This window comes from Medicago sativa, chromosome 1, assembly GCF_051527215.1.
Source record: "Medicago sativa cultivar Bolivia chromosome 1, Bolivia_mono, whole genome shotgun sequence".
NCBI classification, from domain to species: Eukaryota; Viridiplantae; Streptophyta; class Magnoliopsida; order Fabales; family Fabaceae; genus Medicago; species Medicago sativa.
In genome coordinates, this window is record NC_140749.1 from 43,362,184 (window position 1) to 43,383,471 (window position 21,288).

Consider the following 21,288-nt stretch of genomic DNA (forward strand, 5'->3'; position numbering starts at 1 on the left):
ACATGTCCCTCGATGTCCCTTGATGCGAAAAATGATATGTGAACCTATTTGGTTTCAAATTCGGTAAAATGAAAGTATTGAAATGACCCTTGTCGCGAAAATGAAATGTTAGCCTATGTTGTTAGAAGTTTGATAAACAGTGAACTTGTCCCTTGATGTCCCTTGATGCGAAACATGATATGTGAACCTATTTGGTTTTATATTCGGAAAAATGAAAGTATTGGAATGACTTTGTCGCGAAAATTAGATTTTAGCCTATATGGTTAAAAGTTTGATAAAGGTTGAACTTGTCCCTCGATCTCCCTTGATACAAAACATGATATGTGAACCTATTTGGTTTTGTATTCGGCACAATGAAATTATTTGAATGACCATTGTCCCAAAAATGAGATTTTAGCCTTTATGGTTAAAAGTTTGATAAATATTAATGTTGAATTTGTCCCTCGATGTCCTTTATTACGTAACATAATATTTGAACCAATTTCGTTTTAAATTTGGTAAATAGAAAGTAATGAGATGACCCTTATCGCGAAAACGAGAGTTTAGCTTATATTGTTACATGTTTGTTAAATATGAAGGTTGAACATGTCCCTCGATGTCCCTTGATGCGAAACATGATATGTGAACCTATTTGGTTTGAAATTCGGTAAAATGAAAGTATTGAAATGACCCTTGTCGCGAAAATGAAATGTTAGCCTATGTGGTTAGAAGTTTGATAAACAGTGAACTTGTCCCTTGATGTCCCTTGATGCGAAACATGATATGTGAACCTATTTGGTTTTATATTCGGAAAAATAAAAGTATTGGAATGACTTTGTCGCGAAAATGAGATTTTAGCCTATATGGTTAGAAGTTTGATAAAGGTTGAACTTGTCCCTCGATCTCCCTTGATACGAAACATTATATGTGAACCTATTTGGTTTTGTATTCAGCAAAATGAAATTATTTGAATGACCATTGTCCCAAAAATGAGATTTTAACCTTTATGGTTAAAAGTTTGATAAATATTAATGTTGAATTTGTAACTCGATGTCCTTTATTACGTAACATAATATTTGAACCAATTTCGTTTTAAATTTGGTAAATAGAAAGTAATGAGATGACCCTTATCGCGAAAACGAGAGTTTAGCTTATATTGTTACATGTTTGTTAAATATGAAGGTTGAACATGTCCCTCGATGTCCCTTGATGCGAAACATGATATGTGAACCTATTTGGTTTCAAATTCGGTAAAATGAAAGTATTGAAATGACCCTTGTCGCGAAAATGAAATGTTAGCCTATGTGGTTAGCAGTTTGATAAACAGTGAACTTGTCCCTTGATGTCCCTTGATGCGAAACATGATATGTGAACCTATTTGGTTTTATATTCGGAAAAATGAAAGTATTGGAATGACTTTGTCGCGAAAATTAGATTTTAGCCTATATGGTTAAAAGTTTGATAAAGGTTGAACTTGTCCCTCGATCTCCCTTGGTACAAAACATGATATGTGAACCTATTTGGTTTTGTATTCGGCACAATGAAATTATTTGAATGACCATTGTCCCAAAAATGAGATTTTAGCCTTTATGGTTAAAAGTTTGATAAATATTAATGTTGAATTTGTCCCTCGATGTCCTTTATTACGTAACATAATATTTGAACCAATTTCGTTTTAAATTTGGTAAATAGAAAGTAATGAGATGACCCTTATCGCGAAAACGAGAGTTTAGCTTATATTGTTACATGTTTGTTAAATATGAAGGTTGAACATGTCCCTCGATGTCCCTTGATGCGAAACATGATATGTGAACCTATTTGGTTTCAAATTCGGTAAAATGAAAGTATTGAAATGACCCTTGTCGCGAAAATGAAATGTTAGCCTATGTGGTTAGAAGTTTGATAAACAGTGAACTTGTCCCTTGATGTCCCTTGATGCGAAACATGATATGTGAACCTATTTGGTTTTATATTCGGAAAAATGAAAGTATTGGAATGACTTTGTCGCGAAAATTAGATTTTAGCCTATATGGTTAAAAGTTTGATAAAGGTTGAACTTGTCCCTCGATCTCCCTTGATACAAAACATGATATGTGAACCTATTTGGTTTTGTATTCGGCACAATGAAATTATTTGAATGACCATTGTCCCAAAAATGAGATTTTAGCCTTTATGGTTAAAAGTTTGATAAATATTAATGTTGAATTTGTCCCTCGATGTCCTTTATTACGTAACATAATATTTGAACCAATTTCGTTTTAAATTTGGTAAATAGAAAGTAATGAGATGACCCTTATCGCGAAAATGAGAGTTTAGCTTATATTGTTACATGTTTGTTAAATATGAAGGTTGAACATGTCCCTCGATGTCCCTTGATGCGAAACATGATATGTGAACCTATTTGGTTTGAAATTCGGTAAAATGAAAGTATTGAAATGACCCTTGTCGCGAAAATGAAATGTTAGCCTATGTGGTTAGAAGTTTGATAAACAGTGAACTTGTCCCTTGATGTCCCTTGATGCGAAACATGATATGTGAACCTATTTGGTTTTATATTCGGAAAAATAAAAGTATTGGAATGACTTTGTCGCGAAAATGAGATTTTAGCCTATATGGTTAGAAGTTTGATAAAGGTTGAACTTGTCCCTCGATCTCCCTTGATACGAAACATGATATGTGAACCTATTTGGTTTTGTATTCAGCAAAATGAAATTATTTGAATGACCATTGTCCCAAAAATGAGATTTTAACCTTTATGGTTAAAAGTTTGATAAATATTAATGTTGAATTTGTCCCTCGATGTCCTTTATTACGTAACATAATATTTGAACCAATTTCGTTTTAAATTTGGTAAATAGAAAGTAATGAGATGACCCTTATCGCGAAAACGAGAGTTTAGCTTATATTGTTACATGTTTGTTAAATATGAAGGTTGAACATGTCCCTCGATGTCCCTTGATGCGAAAAATGATATGTGAACCTATTTGGTTTCAAATTCGGTAAAATGAAAGTATTGAAATGACCCTTGTCGCGAAAATGAAATGTTAGCCTATGTTGTTAGAAGTTTGATAAACAGTGAACTTGTCCCTTGATGTCCCTTGATGCGAAACATGATATGTGAACCTATTTGGTTTTATATTCGGAAAAATGAAAGTATTGGAATGACTTTGTCGCGAAAATTAGATTTTAGCCTATGGTTAAAAGTTTGATAAAGGTTGAACTTGTCCCTCGATCTCCCTTGATACAAAACATGATATGTGAACCTATTTGGTTTTGTATTCGGCACAATGAAATTATTTGAATGACCATTGTCCCAAAAATGAGATTTTAGCCTTTATGGTTAAAAGTTTGATAAATATTAATGTTGAATTTGTCCCTCGATGTCCTTTATTACGTAACATAATATTTGAACCAATTTCGTTTTAAATTTGGTAAATAGAAAGTAATGAGATGACCCTTATCGCGAAAACGAGAGTTTAGCTTATATTGTTACATGTTTGTTAAATATGAAGGTTGAACATGTCCCTCGATGTCCCTTGATGCGAAACATGATATGTGAACCTATTTGGTTTGAAATTCGGTAAAATGAAAGTATTGAAATGACCCTTGTCGCGAAAATGAAATGTTAGCCTATGTGGTTAGAAGTTTGATAAACAGTGAACTTGTCCCTTGATGTCCCTTGATGCGAAACATGATATGTGAACCTATTTGGTTTTATATTCGGAAAAATAAAAGTATTGGAATGACTTTGTCGCGAAAATGAGATTTTAGCCTATATGGTTAGAAGTTTGATAAAGGTTGAACTTGTCCCTCGATCTCCCTTGATACGAAACATGATATGTGAACCTATTTGGTTTTGTATTCAGCAAAATGAAATTATTTGAATGACCATTGTCCCAAAAATGAGATTTTAACCTTTATGGTTAAAAGTTTGATAAATATTAATGTTGAATTTGTCCCTCGATGTCCTTTATTACGTAACATAATATTTGAACCAATTTCGTTTTAAATTTGGTAAATAGAAAGTAATGAGATGACCCTTATCGCGAAAACGAGAGTTTAGCTTATATTGTTACATGTTTGTTAAATATGAAGGTTGAACATGTCCCTCGATGTCCCTTGATGCGAAACATGATATGTGAACCTATTTGGTTTCAAATTCGGTAAAATGAAAGTATTGAAATGACCCTTGTCGCGAAAATGAAATGTTAGCCTATGTTGTTAGAAGTTTGATAAACAGTGAACTTGTCTCTCGATGTCCCTTGATGCGAAACATGATATGTGAACATATTTGGTTTTATATTCGGAAAAATGAAAGTATTGGAATGACTTTGTCGTGAAAATTAGATTTTAGCCTATATGGTTAGAAGTTTGATAAAGGTTGAACTTGTCCCTCGATTTCCCTTGATACGAAACATGATATGTGAACCTATTTGGTTTTGTATTCGGCAAAATGAAATTATTTGAATGACCATTGTCCCAAAAATGAGATTTTAGCCTTTATGGTTAAAAGTTTGATAAATATTAATGTTGAATTTGTCCCTCGATGTCCTTTATTACGTAACATAATATTTGAACCAATTTCGTTTTAAATTTGGTAAATAGAAAGTAATGAGATGACCCTTATTGCGAAAACGAGAGTTTAGCTTATATTGTTACATGTTTGTTAAATATGAAGGTTGAACATGTCCCTCGATTTCCCTTGATGCGAAACATGATATGTGAACCTATTTGGTTCGAAATTCGGTAAAATGAAAGTATTGAAATGACCCTTGTCGCGAAAATGAAATGTTAGCCTATGTGGTTAGAAGTTTGATAAACAGTGAACTTGTCCCTTGATGTCCCTTGATGCGAAACATGATATGTGAACCTATTTGGTTTTATATTCGGAAAAATGAAAGTATTGGAATGACTTTGTCGCAAAAATTAGATTTTAGCCTATATGGTTAAAAGTTTGATAAAGGTTGAACTTGTCCCTCGATCTCCCTTGATACAAAACATGATATGTGAACCTATTTGGTTTTGTATTCGGCACAATGAAATTATTTGAATGACCATTGTCCCAAAAATGAGATTTTAGCCTTTATGGTTAAAAGTTTGATAAATATTAATGTTGAATTTGTCCCTCGATGTCCTTTATTACGTAACATAATATTTGAACCAATTTCGTTTTAAATTTGGTAAATAGAAAGTAATGAGATGACCCTTATTGCGAAAACGAGAGTTTAGCTTATATTGTTACATGTTTGTTAAATATGAAGGTTGAACATGTCCCTCGATTTCCCTTGATGCGAAACATGATATGTGAACCTATTTGGTTTGAAATTCGGTAAAATGAAAGTATTGAAATGACCCTTGTCGCGAAAATGAAATGTTAGCCTATGTGGTTAGAAGTTTGATAAACAGTGAACTTGTCCCTGGATGTCCCTTGGTGCGAAACATGATATGTGAACCTATTTGGTTTTATATTCGGAAAAATGAAAGTATTGGAATGACTTTGTCGCGAAAATTAGATTTTAGCCTATATGGTTAGAAGTTTGATAAAGGTTGAACTTGTCCCTCGATCTCCCTTGATACGAAACATGATATGTGAACCTATTTGGTTTTGTATTCGGCACAATGAAATTATTTGAATGACCATTGTCCCAAATATGAGATTTTAGCCTTTATGGTTAAAAGTTTGATAAATATTAATGTTGAATTTGTCCCTCGATGTCCTTTATTGCGTAACATAATATTTGAACCAATTTCGTTTTAAATTTGGTAAATAGAAAGTAATGAGATGACCCTTATCGCGAAAAAGAGAGTTTAGCTTATATTGTTACATATTTGTTAAATATGAAGGTTGAACATGTCCCTCGATGTCCCTTGATGCGAAACATAATATGTGAACCTATTTGGTTTGAAATTCGGTAAAATGAAAGTATTGAAATGACCCTTGTCGCGAAAATGAAATGTTAGCCTATGTGGTTAGAAGTTTGATAAACAGTGAACTTGTCCCTGGATGTCCCTTGATGCGAAACATGATATGTGAACCTATTTGGTTTTATATTCGGAAAAATGAAAGTATTGGAATGACTTTGTCGCGAAAATTAGATTTTAGCCTATATGGTTAGAAGTTTGATAAAGGTTGAACTTGTCCCTCGATCTCCCTTGATACGAAACATGATATGTGAACCTATTTGGTTTTGTATTCGGCACAATGAAATTATTTGAATGACCATTGTCCCAAAAATGAGATTTTAGCCTTTATGGTTAAAAGTTTGATAAATATTAATGTTGAATTTGTCCCTCGATGTCCTTTATTGCGTAACATAATATTTGAACCAATTTCGTTTTAAATTTGGTAAATAGAAAGTAATGAGATGACCCTTATTGCGAAAACGAGAGTTTAGCTTATATTGTTACATGTTTGTTAAATATGAAGGTTGAACATGTCCCTCGATTTCCCTTGATGCGAAACATGATATGTGAACCTATTTGGTTTGAAATTCGGTAAAATGAAAGTATTGAAATGACCCTTGTCGCGAAAATGAAATGTTAGCCTATGTGGTTAGAAGTTTGATAAACAGTGAACTTGTCCCTGGATGTCCCTTGATGCGAAACATGATATGTGAACCTATTTGGTTTTATATTCGGAAAAATGAAAGTATTGGAATGACTTTGTCGCGAAAATTAGATTTTAGCCTATATGGTTAGAAGTTTGATAAAGGTTGAACTTGTCCCTCGATCTCCCTTGATACGAAACATGATATGTGAACCTATTTGGTTTTGTATTCGGCACAATGAAATTATTTGAATGACCATTGTCCCAAAAATGAGATTTTAGCCTTTATGGTTAAAAGTTTGATAAATATTAATGTTGAATTTGTCCCTCGATGTCCTTTATTGCGTAACATAATATTTGAACCAATTTCGTTTTAAATTTGGTAAATAGAAAGTAATGAGATGACCCTTATCGCGAAAAAGAGAGTTTAGCTTATATTGTTACATATTTGTTAAATATGAAGGTTGAACATGTCCCTCCATGTCCCTTGATGCGAAACATAATATGTGAACCTATTTGGTTTGAAATTCGGTAAAATGAAAGTATTGAAATGACCCTTGTCGCGAAAATGAAATGTTAGCCTATGTGGTTAGAAGTTTGATAAACAGTGAACTTGTCCCTTGATGTCCCTTGATGCGAAACATGATATGTGAACCTATTTGGTTTTATATTCGGAAAAATGAAAGTATTGGAATGACTTTGTCGCGAAAATTAGATTTTAGCCTATATGGTTAGAAGTTTGATAAAGGTTGAACTTGTCCCTCGATCTCCCTTGATACAAAACATGATATGTGAACCTATTTGGTTTTGTATTCGGCACAATGAAATTATTTGAATGACCATTGTCCCAAAAATGAGATTTTAGCCTTTATGGTTAAAAGTTTGATAAATATTAATGTTGAATTTGTCCCTCGATGTCCTTTATTACGTAACATAATATTTGAACCAATTTCGTTTTAAATTTGGTAAATAGAAAGTAATGAGATGACCCTTATCGCGAAAACGAGAGTTTAGCTTATATTGTTACATGTTTGTTAAATATGAAGGTTGAACATGTCCCTCGATGTCCCTTGATGCGAAACATAATATGTGAACCTATTTGGTTTGAAATTCGGTAAAATGAAAGTATTGAAATGATCCTTGTCGCGAAAATGAAATGTTAGCCTATGTGGTTAGAAGTTTGATAAACAGTGAACTTGTCCCTTGATGTCCCTTGATGCGAAACATGATATGTGAACCTATTTGGTTTTATATTCGGAAAAATAAAAGTATTGGAATGACTTTGTCGCGAAAATGAGATTTTAGCCTATATGGTTAGAAGTTTGATAAAGGTTGAACTTGTCCCTCGATCTCCCTTGATACGAAACATGATATGTGAACCTCTTTGGTTTTGTATTCAGCAAAATGAAATTATTTGAATGACCATTGTCCCAAAAATGAGATTTTAACCTTTATGGTTAAAAGTTTGATAAATATTAATGTTGAATTTGTCCCTCGATGTCCTTTATTACGTAACATAATATTTGAACCAATTTCGTTTTAAATTTGGTAAATAGAAAGTAATGAGATGACCCTTATCGCGAAAACGAGAGTTTAGCTTATATTGTTACATGTTTGTTAAATATGAAGGTTGAACATGTCCCTCGATGTCCCTTGATGCGAAACATGATATGTGAACCTATTTGGTTTCAAATTCGGTAAAATGAAAGTATTGAAATGACCCTTGTCGCGAAAATGAAATGTTAGCCTATGTTGTTAGAAGTTTGATAAACAGTGAACTTGTCCCTTGATGTCCCTTGATGCGAAACATGATATGTGAACCTATTTGGTTTTATATTCGGAAAAATAAAAGTATTGGAATGACTTTGTCGCGAAAATGAGATTTTAGCCTATATGGTTAGAAGTTTGATAAAGGTTGAACTTGTCCCTCGATCTCCCTTGATACGAAACATGATATGTGAACCTATTTGGTTTTGTATTCCGCAAAATGAAATTATTTGAATGACCATTGTCCCAAAAATGAGATTTTAACCTTTATGGTTAAAAGTTTGATAAATATTAATGTTGAATTTGTCCCTCGATGTCCTTTATTACGTAACATAATACTTGAACCAATTTCGTTTTAAATTTGGTAAATAGAAAGTAATGAGATGACCCTTATCGCGAAAAAGAGAGTTTAGCTTATATTGTTACATATTTGTTAAATATGAAGGTTGAACATGTCCCTCCATGTCCCTTGATGCGAAACATAATATGTGAACCTATTTGGTTTGAAATTCGGTAAAATGAAAGTATTGAAATGACCCTTGTCGCGAAAATGAAATGTTAGCCTATGTGGTTAGAAGTTTGATAAACAGTGAACTTGTCCCTTGATGTCCCTTGATGCGAAACATGATATGTGAACCTATTTGGTTTTATATTCGGAAAAATGAAAGTATTGGAATGACTTTGTCGCGAAAATTAGATTTTAGCCTATATGGTTAGAAGTTTGATAAAGGTTGAACTTGTCCCTCGATCTCCCTAGATACAAAACATGATATGTGAACCTATTTGGTTTTGTATTCGGCACAATGAAATTATTTGAATGACCATTGTCCCAAAAATGAGATTTTAGCCTTTATGATTAAAAGTTTGATAAATATTAATGTTGAATTTGTCCCTCGATGTCCTTTATTACGTAACATAATATTTGAACCAATTTCGTTTTAAATTTGGTAAATAGAAAGTAATGAGATGACCCTTATCGCGAAAACGAGAGTTTAGCTTATATTGTTACATGTTTGTTAAATATGAAGGTTGAACATGTCCCTCGATGTCCCTTGATGCGAAACATAATATGTGAACCTATTTGGTTTGAAATTCGGTAAAATGAAAGTATTGAAATGATCCTTGTCGCGAAAATGAAATGTTAGCCTATGTGGTTAGAAGTTTGATAAACAGTGAACTTGTCCCTTGATGTCCCTTGATGCGAAACATGATATGTGAACCTATTTGGTTTTATATTCGGAAAAATAAAAGTATTGGAATGACTTTGTCGCGAAAATGAGATTTTAGCCTATATGGTTAGAAGTTTGATAAAGGTTGAACTTGTCCCTCGATCTCCCTTGATACGAAACATGATATGTGAACCTCTTTGGTTTTGTATTCAGCAAAATGAAATTATTTGAATGACCATTGTCCCAAAAATGAGATTTTAACCTTTATGGTTAAAAGTTTGATAAATATTAATGTTGAATTTGTCCCTCGATGTCCTTTATTACGTAACATAATATTTGAACCAATTTCGTTTTAAATTTGGTAAATAGAAAGTAATGAGATGACCCTTATCGCGAAAACGAGAGTTTAGCTTATATTGTTACATGTTTGTTAAATATGAAGGTTGAACATGTCCCTCGATGTCCCTTGATGCGAAACATGATATGTGAACCTATTTGGTTTCAAATTCGGTAAAATGAAAGTATTGAAATGACCCTTGTCGCGAAAATGAAATGTTAGCCTATGTTGTTAGAAGTTTGATAAACAGTGAACTTGTCCCTTGATGTCCCTTGATGCGAAACATGATATGTGAACCTATTTGGTTTTATATTCGGAAAAATAAAAGTATTGGAATGACTTTGTCGCGAAAATGAGATTTTAGCCTATATGGTTAGAAGTTTGATAAAGGTTGAACTTGTCCCTCGATCTCCCTTGATACGAAACATGATATGTGAACCTATTTGGTTTTGTATTCCGCAAAATGAAATTATTTGAATGACCACTGTCCCAAAAATGAGATTTTAACCTTTATGGTTAAAAGTTTGATAAATATTAATGTTGAATTTGTCCGTCGATGTCCTTTATTACGTAACATAATATTTGAACCAATTTCGTTTTAAATTTGGTAAATAGAAAGTAATGAGATGACCCTTATCGCGAAAACGAGAGTTTAGCTTATATTGTTACATGTTTGTTAAATATGAAGGTTGAACATGTCCCTCGATGTCCCTTGATGCGAAACATGATATGTGAACCTATTTGGTTTCAAATTCGGTAAAATGAAAGTATTGAAATGACCCTTGTCGCGAAAATGAAATGTTAGCCTATGTTGTTAGAAGTTTGATAAACAGTGAACTTGTCTCTCGATGTCCCTTGATGCGAAACATGATATGTGAACATATTTGGTTTTATATTCGGAAAAATGAAAATATTGGAATGACTTTGTCGTGAAAATTAGATTTTAGCCTATATGGTTAGAAGTTTGATAAAGGTTGAACTTGTCCCTCGATTTCCCTTGATACGAAACATGATATGTGAACCTATTTGGTTTTGTATTCGGCAAAATGAAATTATTTGAATGACCATTGTCCCAAAAATGAGATTTTAGCCTTTATGGTTAAAAGTTTGATAAATATTAATGTTGAATTTGTCCCTCGATGTCCTTTATTACGTAACATAATATTTGCACCAATTTCGTTTTAAATTTGGTAAATAGAAAGTAATGAATGACCCTTATTGCGAAAACGAGAGTTTAGCTTATATTGTTACATGTTTGTTAAATATGAAGGTTGAACATGTCCCTCGATTTCCCTTGATGCGAAACATGATATGTGAACCTATTTGGTTTGAAATTCGGTAAAATGAAAGTATTGAAATGACCCTTGTCGCGAAAATGAAATGTTAGCCTATGTGGTTAGAAGTTTGATAAACAGTGAACTTGTCCCTTGATGTCCCTTGATGCGAAACATGATATGTGAACCTATTTGGTTTTATATTCGGAAAAATGAAAGTATTGGAATGACTTTGTCGCGAAAATTAGATTTTAGCCTATATGGTTAAAAGTTTGATAAAGGTTGAACTTGTCCCTCGATCTCCCTTGATACAAAACATGATATGTGAACCTATTTGGTTTTGTATTCGGCACAATGAAATTATTTGAATGACCATTGTCCCAAAAATGAGATTTTAGCCTTTATGGTTAAAAGTTTGATAAATATTAATGTTGAATTTGTCCCTCGATGTCCTTTATTACGTAACATAATATTTGAACCAATTTCGTTTTAAATTTGGTAAATAGAAAGTAATGAGATGACCCTTATTGCGAAAACGAGAGTTTAGCTTATATTGTTACATGTTTGTTAAATATGAAGGTTGAACATGTCCCTCGATTTCCCTTGATGCGAAACATGATATGTGAACCTATTTGGTTTGAAATTCGGTAAAATGAAAGTATTGAAATGACCCTTGTCGCGAAAATGAAATGTTAGCCTATGTGGTTAGAAGTTTGATAAACAGTGAACTTGTCCCTGGATGTCCCTTGGTGCGAAACATGATATGTGAACCTATTTGGTTTTATATTCGGAAAAATGAAAGTATTGGAATGACTTTGTCGCGAAAATTAGATTTTAGCCTATATGGTTAGAAGTTTGATAAAGGTTGAACTTGTCCCTCGATCTCCCTTGATACGAAACAAGATATGTGAACCTATTTGGTTTTGTATTCGGCACAATGAAATTATTTGAATGACCATTGTCCCAAATATGAGATTTTAGCCTTTATGGTTAAAAGTTTGATAAATATTAATGTTGAATTTGTCCCTCGATGTCCTTTATTGCGTAACATAATATTTGAACCAATTTCGTTTTAAATTTGGTAAATAGAAAGTAATGAGATGACCCTTATCGCGAAAAAGAGAGTTTAGCTTATATTGTTACATATTTGTTAAATATGAAGGTTGAACATGTCCCTCGATGTCCCTTGATGCGAAACATAATATGTGAACCTATTTGGTTTGAAATTCGGTAAAATGAAAGTATTGAAATGACCCTTGTCGCGAAAATGAAATGTTAGCCTATGTGGTTAGAAGTTTGATAAACAGTGAACTTGTCCCTTGATGTCCCTTGATGCGAAACATGATATGTGAACCTATTTGGTTTTATATTCGGAAAAATGAAAGTATTGGAATGACTTTGTCGCGAAAATTAGATTTTAGCCTATATGGTTAGAAGTTTGATAAAGGTTGAACTTCTCCCTCGATCTCCCTTGATACGAAACATGATATGTGAACCTATTTGGTTTTGTATTCGGCAAAATGAAATTATTTGAATGACCATTGTCCCAAAAATGAGATTTTAGCCTTTATGGTTAAAAGTTTGATAAATATTAATGTTGAATTTGTCCCTCGATGTCCTTTATTACGTAACATAATATTTGAACCAATTTCGTTTTAAATTTGGTAAATAGAAAGTAATGAGATGACCCTTATTGCGAAAACGAGAGTTTAGCTTATATTGTTACATGTTTGTTAAATATGAAGGTTGAACATGTCCCTCGATTTCCCTTGATGCGAAACATGATATGTGAACCTATTTGGTTTGAAATTCGGTAAAATGAAAGTATTGAAATGACCCTTGTCGCGAAAATGAAATGTTAGCCTATGTGGTTAGAAGTTTGATAAACAGTGAACTTGTCCCTGGATGTCCCTTGATGCGAAACATGATATGTGAACCTATTTGGTTTTATATTCGGAAAAATGAAAGTATTGGAATGACTTTGTCGCGAAAATTAGATTTTAGCCTATATGGTTAGAAGTTTGATAAAGGTTGAACTTGTCCCTCGATCTCCCTTGATACGAAACATGATATGTGAACCTATTTGGTTTTGTATTCGGCACAATGAAATTATTTGAATGACCATTGTCCCAAATATGAGATTTTAGCCTTTATGGTTAAAAGTTTGATAAATATTAATGTTGAATTTGTCCCTCGATGTCCTTTATTGCGTAACATAATATTTGAACCAATTTCGTTTTAAATTTGGTAAATAGAAAGTAATGAGATGACCCTTATCGCGAAAAAGAGAGTTTAGCTTATATTGTTACATATTTGTTAAATATGAAGGTTGAACATGTCCCTCGATGTCCCTTGATGCGAAACATAATATGTGAACCTATTTGGTTTGAAATTCGGTAAAATGAAAGTATTGAAATGACCCTTGTCGCGAAAATGAAATGTTAGCCTATGTGGTTAGAAGTTTGATAAACAGTGAACTTGTCCCTTGATGTCCCTTGATGCGAAACATGATATGTGAACCTATTTGGTTTTATATTCGGAAAAATGAAAGTATTGGAATGACTTTGTCGCGAAAATTAGATTTTAGCCTATATGGTTAGAAGTTTGATAAAGGTTGAACTTCTCCCTCGATCTCCCTTGATACGAAACATGATATGTGAACCTATTTGGTTTTGTATTCGGCAAAATGAAATTATTTGAATGACCATTGTCCCAAAAATGAGATTTTAGCCTTTATGGTTAAAAGTTTGATAAATATTAATGTTGAATTTGTCCCTCGATGTCCTTTATTACGTAACATAATATTTGAACCAATTTCGTTTTAAATTTGGTAAATAGAAAGTAATGAGATGACCCTTATTGCGAAAACGAGAGTTTAGCTTATATTGTTACATGTTTGTTAAATATGAAGGTTGAACATGTCCCTCGATTTCCCTTGATGCGAAACATGATATGTGAACCTATTTGGTTTGAAATTCGGTAAAATGAAAGTATTGAAATGACCCTTGTCGCGAAAATGAAATGTTAGCCTATGTGGTTAGAAGTTTGATAAACAGTGAACTTGTCCCTGGATGTCCCTTGATGCGAAACATGATATGTGAACCTATTTGGTTTTATATTCGGAAAAATGAAAGTATTGGAATGACTTTGTCGCGAAAATTAGATTTTAGCCTATATGGTTAGAAGTTTGATAAAGGTTGAACTTGTCCCTCGATCTCCCTTGATACGAAACATGATATGTGAACCTATTTGGTTTTGTATTCGGCACAATGAAATTATTTGAATGACCATTGTCCCAAAAATGAGATTTTAGCCTTTATGGTTAAAAGTTTGATAAATATTAATGTTGAATTTGTCCCTCGATGTCCTTTATTGCGTAACATAATATTTGAACCAATTTCGTTTTAAATTTGGTAAATAGAAAGTAATGAGATGACCCTTATCGCGAAAAAGAGAGTTTAGCTTATATTGTTACATATTTGTTAAATATGAAGGTTGAACATGTCCCTCCATGTCCCTTGATGCGAAACATAATATGTGAACCTATTTGGTTTGAAATTCGGTAAAATGAAAGTATTGAAATGACCCTTGTCGCGAAAATGAAATGTTAGCCTATGTGGTTAGAAGTTTGATAAACAGTGAACTTGTCCCTTGATGTCCCTTGATGCGAAACATGATATGTGAACCTATTTGGTTTTATATTCGGAAAAATGAAAGTATTGGAATGACTTTGTCGCGAAAATTAGATTTTAGCCTATATGGTTAGAAGTTTGATAAAGGTTGAACTTGTCCCTCGATCTCCCTTGATACAAAACATGATATGTGAACCTATTTGGTTTTGTATTCGGCACAATGAAATTATTTGAATGACCATTGTCCCAAAAATGAGATTTTAGCCTTTATGGTTAAAAGTTTGATAAATATTAATGTTGAATTTGTCCCTCGATGTCCTTTATTACGTAACATAATATTTGAACCAATTTCGTTTTAAATTTGGTAAATAGAAAGTAATGAGATGACCCTTATCGCGAAAACGAGAGTTTAGCTTATATTGTTACATGTTTGTTAAATATGAAGGTTGAACATGTCCCTCGATGTCCCTTGATGCGAAACATGATATGTGAACCTATTTGGTTTGAAATTCGGTAAAATGAAAGTATTGAAATGACCCTTGTCGCGAAAATGAAATGTTAGCCTATGTTGTTAGAAGTTTGATAAACAATGAACTTGTCTCTCGATGTCCCTTGATGCGAAACATGATATGTGAACCTATTTGGTTTTATATTCGGAAAAATGAAACTATTGGAATGACTTTATCGCGAAAATTAGATTTTAGCCTATATGGTTAGAAGTTTGATAAAGGTGTAACTTGTCCCTCGATCTCCCTTGATACGAAACATGATATGTGAACCTATTTGGTTTTGTATTCGGCAAAATGAAATTATTTGAATGACCATTGTCCCAAAAATGAGATTTTAGCCTTTATGGTTAAAAGTTTGATAAATATTAATGTTGAATTTGTCCCTCGATGTCCTTTATTACGTAACATAATATTTGAACCAATTTCGTTTTAAATTTGCGAAATAGAAAGTAATGAGATGACCCTTATTGCGAAAACGAGAGTTTAGCTTATATTGTTACATGTTTGTTAAATATGAAGGTTGAACATGTCCCTCGATTTCCCTTGATGCGAAACATGATATGTGAACCTATTTGGTTTGAAATTCGGTAAAATGAAAGTATTGAAATGACCCTTGTCGCGAAAATGAAATGTTAGCCTATGTGGTTAGAAGTTTGATAAACAGTGAACTTGTCCCTGGATGTCCCTTGATGCGAAACATGATATGTGAACCTATTTGGTTTTATATTCGGAAAAATGAAAGTATTGGAATGACTTTGTCGTGAAAATTAGATTTTAGCCTATATGGTTAGAAGTTTGATAAAGGTTGAACTTGTCCCTCGATCTCCCTTGATACGAAACATGATATGTGAACCTATTTGGTTTTGTATTCGGCACAATGAAATTATTTGAATGACCATTGTCCCAAAAATGAGATTTTAGCCTTTATGGTTAAAAGTTTGATAAATATTAATGTTGAATTTGTCACTCGATGTCCTTTATTGCGTAACATAATATTTGAACCAATTTCGTTTTAAATTTGGTAAATAGAAAGTAATGAGATGACCCTTATCGCGAAAACGAGAGTTTAGCTTATATTGTTACATATTTGCTAAATATGAAGGTTGAACATGTCCCTCGATGTCCCTTGATGCGAAACATAATATGTGAACCTATTTGGTTTGAAATTCGGTAAAATGAAAGTATTGAAATGACCCTTGTCGCGAAAATGAAATGTTAGCCTATGTGGTTAGAAGTTTGATAAACAGTGAACTTGTCCCTTGATGTCCCTTGATGCGAAACATGATATGTGAACCTATTTTGGTTTTATATTCGGAAAAATGAAAGTATTGGAATGACTTTGTCGCGAAAATGAGATTTTAGCCTATATGATTAGAAGTTTGATAAAGGTTGAACTTGTCCCTCGATCTCCCTTGATACGAAACATGATATGTGAACCTATTTGGTTTTGTATTCGGCAAAATGAAATTATTTGAATGACCATTGTCCCAAAAATGAGATTTTAGCCTATATGGTTAAAAGTTTGATAAATATTAATGTTGAATTTGTCCCTCGATGTCCTTTATTGCGTAACATAATATTTGAACCAATTTCGTTTTAAATTTGGTAAATAGAAAGTAATGAGATGACCCTTATCGTGAAAACGAGAGTTTAGCTTATATTGTTACATGTTTGTTAAATATGAAGGTTGAACATGTCCCTCGATGTCCCTTGATGCGAAACATGATATGTGAACCTATTTGGTTTGAAATTCGGTAAAATGAAAGTATTGAAATGACCCTTGTCGCGAAAATGAAATGTTAGCCTATGTGGTTAGAAGTTTGATAAACAGTGAACTTGTCCCTTGATGTCCCTTGATGCGAAACATGATATGTGAACCTATTTGGTTTTATATTCGGAAAAATGAAAGTATTGGAATGACTTTGTCGCGAAAATTAGATTTTAGCCTATATGGTTAGAAGTTTGATAAAGGTTGAACTTGTCCCTCGATCTCCCTTGATACGAAACATGATATGTGAACCTATTTGGTTTTGTATTCGGCAAAATGAAATTATTTGAATGACCATTGTCCCAAAAATGAGATTTTAGCCTTTATGGTTAAAAGTTTGATAAATATTAATGTTGAATTTGTCCCTCGATGTCCTTTATTGCGTAACATAATATTTGAATCAATTTCGTTTTAAATTTGGTAAATAGAAAGTAATGAGATGACCCTTATCGCGAAAACGAGAGTTTAGCTTATATTGTTACATGTTTGTTAAATATGAAGGTTGAACATGTCCCTCGATGTCCCTTGATGCGAAACATGATATGTGAACCTATTTGGTTTGATATTCGGCAAAATGAAAGTATTGAAATGACCCTTGTCGCGAAAATGAAATGTTAGCCTATGTTGTTAGAAGTTTGATAAACAGTGAACTTGTCTCTCGATGTCCCTTGATGCAAAACATGATATGTGAACCTATTTGGTTTTATATTCGGAAAAATGAAAGTATTGGAATGACTTTGTCGCGAAAATTAGATTTTAGCCTATATGGTTAGAAGTTTGATAAAGGTTGAACTTGTCCCTCGATCTCCCTTGATACGAAACATGATATGTGAACCTATTTGGTTTTGTATTCGGCAAAATGAAATTATTTGAATGACCATTGTCCCAAAAATGAGATTTTAGCCTTTATGGTTAAAAGTTTGATAAATATTAATGTTGAATTTGTCCCTCGATGTCCTTTATTGCGTAACATAATATTTGAACCAATTTCGTTTTAAATTTGGTAAATAGAAAGTAATGAGATGACCCTTATCGCGAAAACGAGAGTTTAGCTTATATTGTTACATGTTTGTTAAATATGAAGGTTGAACATGTCCCTCGATGTCCCTTGATGCGAAACATGATATGTGAACCTATTTGGTTTGAAATTCGGTAAAATGAAAGTATTGAAATGACCCTTGTCGCGAAAATGAAATGTTAGCCTATGTTGTTAGAAGTTTGATAAACAATGAACTTGTCTCTCGATGTCCCTTGATGCGAAACATGATATGTGAACCTATTTGGTTTTATATTCGGAAAAATGAAACTATTGGAATGACTTTATCGCGAAAATTAGATTTTAGCCTATATGGTTAGAAGTTTGATAAAGGTGTAACTTGTCCCTCGATCTCCCTTGATACGAAACATGATATGTGAACCTATTTGGTTTTGTATTCGGCAAAATGAAATTATTTGAATGACCATTGTCCCAAAAATGAGATTTTAGCCTTTATGGTTAAAAGTTTGATAAATATTAATGTTGAATTTGTCCCTCGATGTCCTTTATTACGTAACATAATATTTGAACCAATTTCGTTTTAAATTTGCGAAATAGAAAGTAATGAGATGACCCTTATTGCGAAAACGAGAGTTTAGCTTATATTGTTACATGTTTGTTAAATATGAAGGTTGAACATGTCCCTCGATTTCCCTTGATGCGAAACATGATATGTGAACCTATTTGGTTTGAAATTCGGTAAAATGAAAGTATTGAAATGACCCTTGTCGCGAAAATGAAATGTTAGCCTATGTGGTTAGAAGTTTGATAAACAGTGAACTTGTCCCTGGATGTCCCTTGATGCGAAACATGATATGTGAACCTATTCGGTTTTATATTCGGAAAAATGAAAGTATTGGAATGACTTTGTCGTGAAAATTAGATTTTAGCCTATATGGTTAGAAGTTTGATAAAGGTTGAACTTGTCCCTCGATCTCCCTTGATACGAAACATGATATGTGAACCTATTTGGTTTTGTATTCGGCACAATGAAATTATTTGAATGACCATTGTCCCAAAAATGAGATTTTAGCCTTTATGGTTAAAAGTTTGATAAATATTAATGTTGAATTTGTCCCTCGATGTCCTTTATTGCGTAACATAATATTTGAACCAATTTCGTTTTAAATTTGGTAAATAGAAAGTAATGAGATGACCCTTATCGCGAAAACGAGAGTTTAGCTTATATTGTTACATATTTGTTAAATATGAAGGTTGAACATGTCCCTCGATGTCCCTTGATGCGAAACATAATATGTGAACCTATTTGGTTTGAAATTCGGTAAAATGAAAGTATTGAAATGACCCTTGTCGCGAAAATGAAATGTTAGCCTATGTGGTTAGAAGTTTGATAAACAGTGAACTTGTCCCTTGATGTCCCTTGATGCGAAACATGATATGTGAACCTATTTTGGTTTTATATTCGGAAAAATGAAAGTATTGGAATGACTTTGTCGCGAAAATGAGATTTTAGCCTATATGATTAGAAGTTTGATAAAGGTTGAACTTGTCCCTCGATCTCCCTTGATACGAAACATGATATGTGAACCTATTTGGTTTTGTATTCGGCAAAATGAAATTATTTGAATGACCATTGTCCCAAAAATGAGATTTTAGCCTATATGGTTAAAAGTTTGATAAATATTAATGTTGAATTTGTCCCTCGATGTCCTTTATTGCGTAACATAATATTTGAACCAATTTCGTTTTAAATTTGGTAAATAGAAAGTAATGAGATGACCCTTATCGTGAAAACGAGAGTTTAGCTTATATTGTTACATGTTTGTTAAATATGAAGGTTGAACATGTCCCTCGATGTCCCTTGATGCGAAACATGATATGTGAACCTATTTGGTTTGAAATTCGGTAAAATGAAAGTATTGAAATGACCCTTGTCGCGAAAATGAAATGTTAGCCTATGTGGTTAGAAGTTTGATAAACAGTGAACTTGTCCCTTGATGTCCCTTGATGCGAAACATGATATGTGAACCTATTTGGTTTTATATTCGGAAAAATGAAAGTATTGGAATGACTTTGTCGCGAAAATTAGATTTTAGCCTATATGGTTAGAAGTTTGATAAAGGTTGAACTTGTCCCTCGATCTCCCTTGATACGAAACATGATATGTGAACCTATTTGGTTTTGTATTCGGCAAAATGAAATTATTTGAATGACCATTGTCCCAAAAATGAGATTTTAGCCTTTATGGTTAAAAGTTTGATAAATATTAATGTTGAATTTGTCCCTCGATGTCCTTTATTGCGTAACATAATATTTGAATCAATTTCGTTTTAAATTTGGTAAATAGAAAGTAATGAGATGACCCTTATCGCAAAAACGAGAGTTTAGCTTATATTGTTACATGTTTGTTAAATATGAAGGTTGAACATGTCCCTCGATGTCCCTTGATGCGAAACATGATATGTGAACCTATTTGGTTTGATATTCGGCAAAATGAAAGTATTGAAATGACCCTTGTCGCGAAAATGAAATGTTAGCCTATGTTGTTAGAAGTTTGATAAACAGTGAACTTGTCTCTCGATGTCCCTTGATGCAAAACATGATATGTGAACCTATTTGGTTTTATATTCGGAAAAATGAAAGTATTGGAATGACTTTGTCGCGAAAATTAGATTTTAGCCTATATGGTTAGAAGTTTGATAAAGGTTGAACTTGTCCCTCGATCTCCCTTGATACGAAACATGATATGTGAACCTATTTGGTTTTGTATTCGGCAAAATGAAATTATTTGAATGACCATTGTCCCAAAAATGAGATTTTAGCCTTTATGGTTAAAAGTTTGATAAATATTAATGTTGAATTTGTCCCTCGATGTCCTTTATTGCGTAACATAATATTTGAACCAATTTCGTTTCAAATTTGGTAAATAGAAAGTAATGAGATGACCCTTATCGCGAAAACGAGAGTTTAGCTTATATTGTTACATGTTTGTTAAATATGAAGGTTGAACATGTCCCTCGATGTCCCTTGATGCGAAACATGATATGTGAACCTATTTGGTTTGAAATTCGGTAAAATGAAAGTATTGAAATGACCCTTGTCGCGAAAATGAAATGTTAGCCTATGTGGTTAGAAGTTTGATAAACAGTGAACTTGTCCCTTGATGTCCCTTGATACGAAACATGATATGTGAACCTATTTGGTTTTATATTCGGAAAAATGAAAGTATTGGAATGACTTTGTCGCGAAAATTAGATTTTAGCCTATATGGTTAGAAGTTTGATAAAGGTTGAACTTGTCCCTCGATCT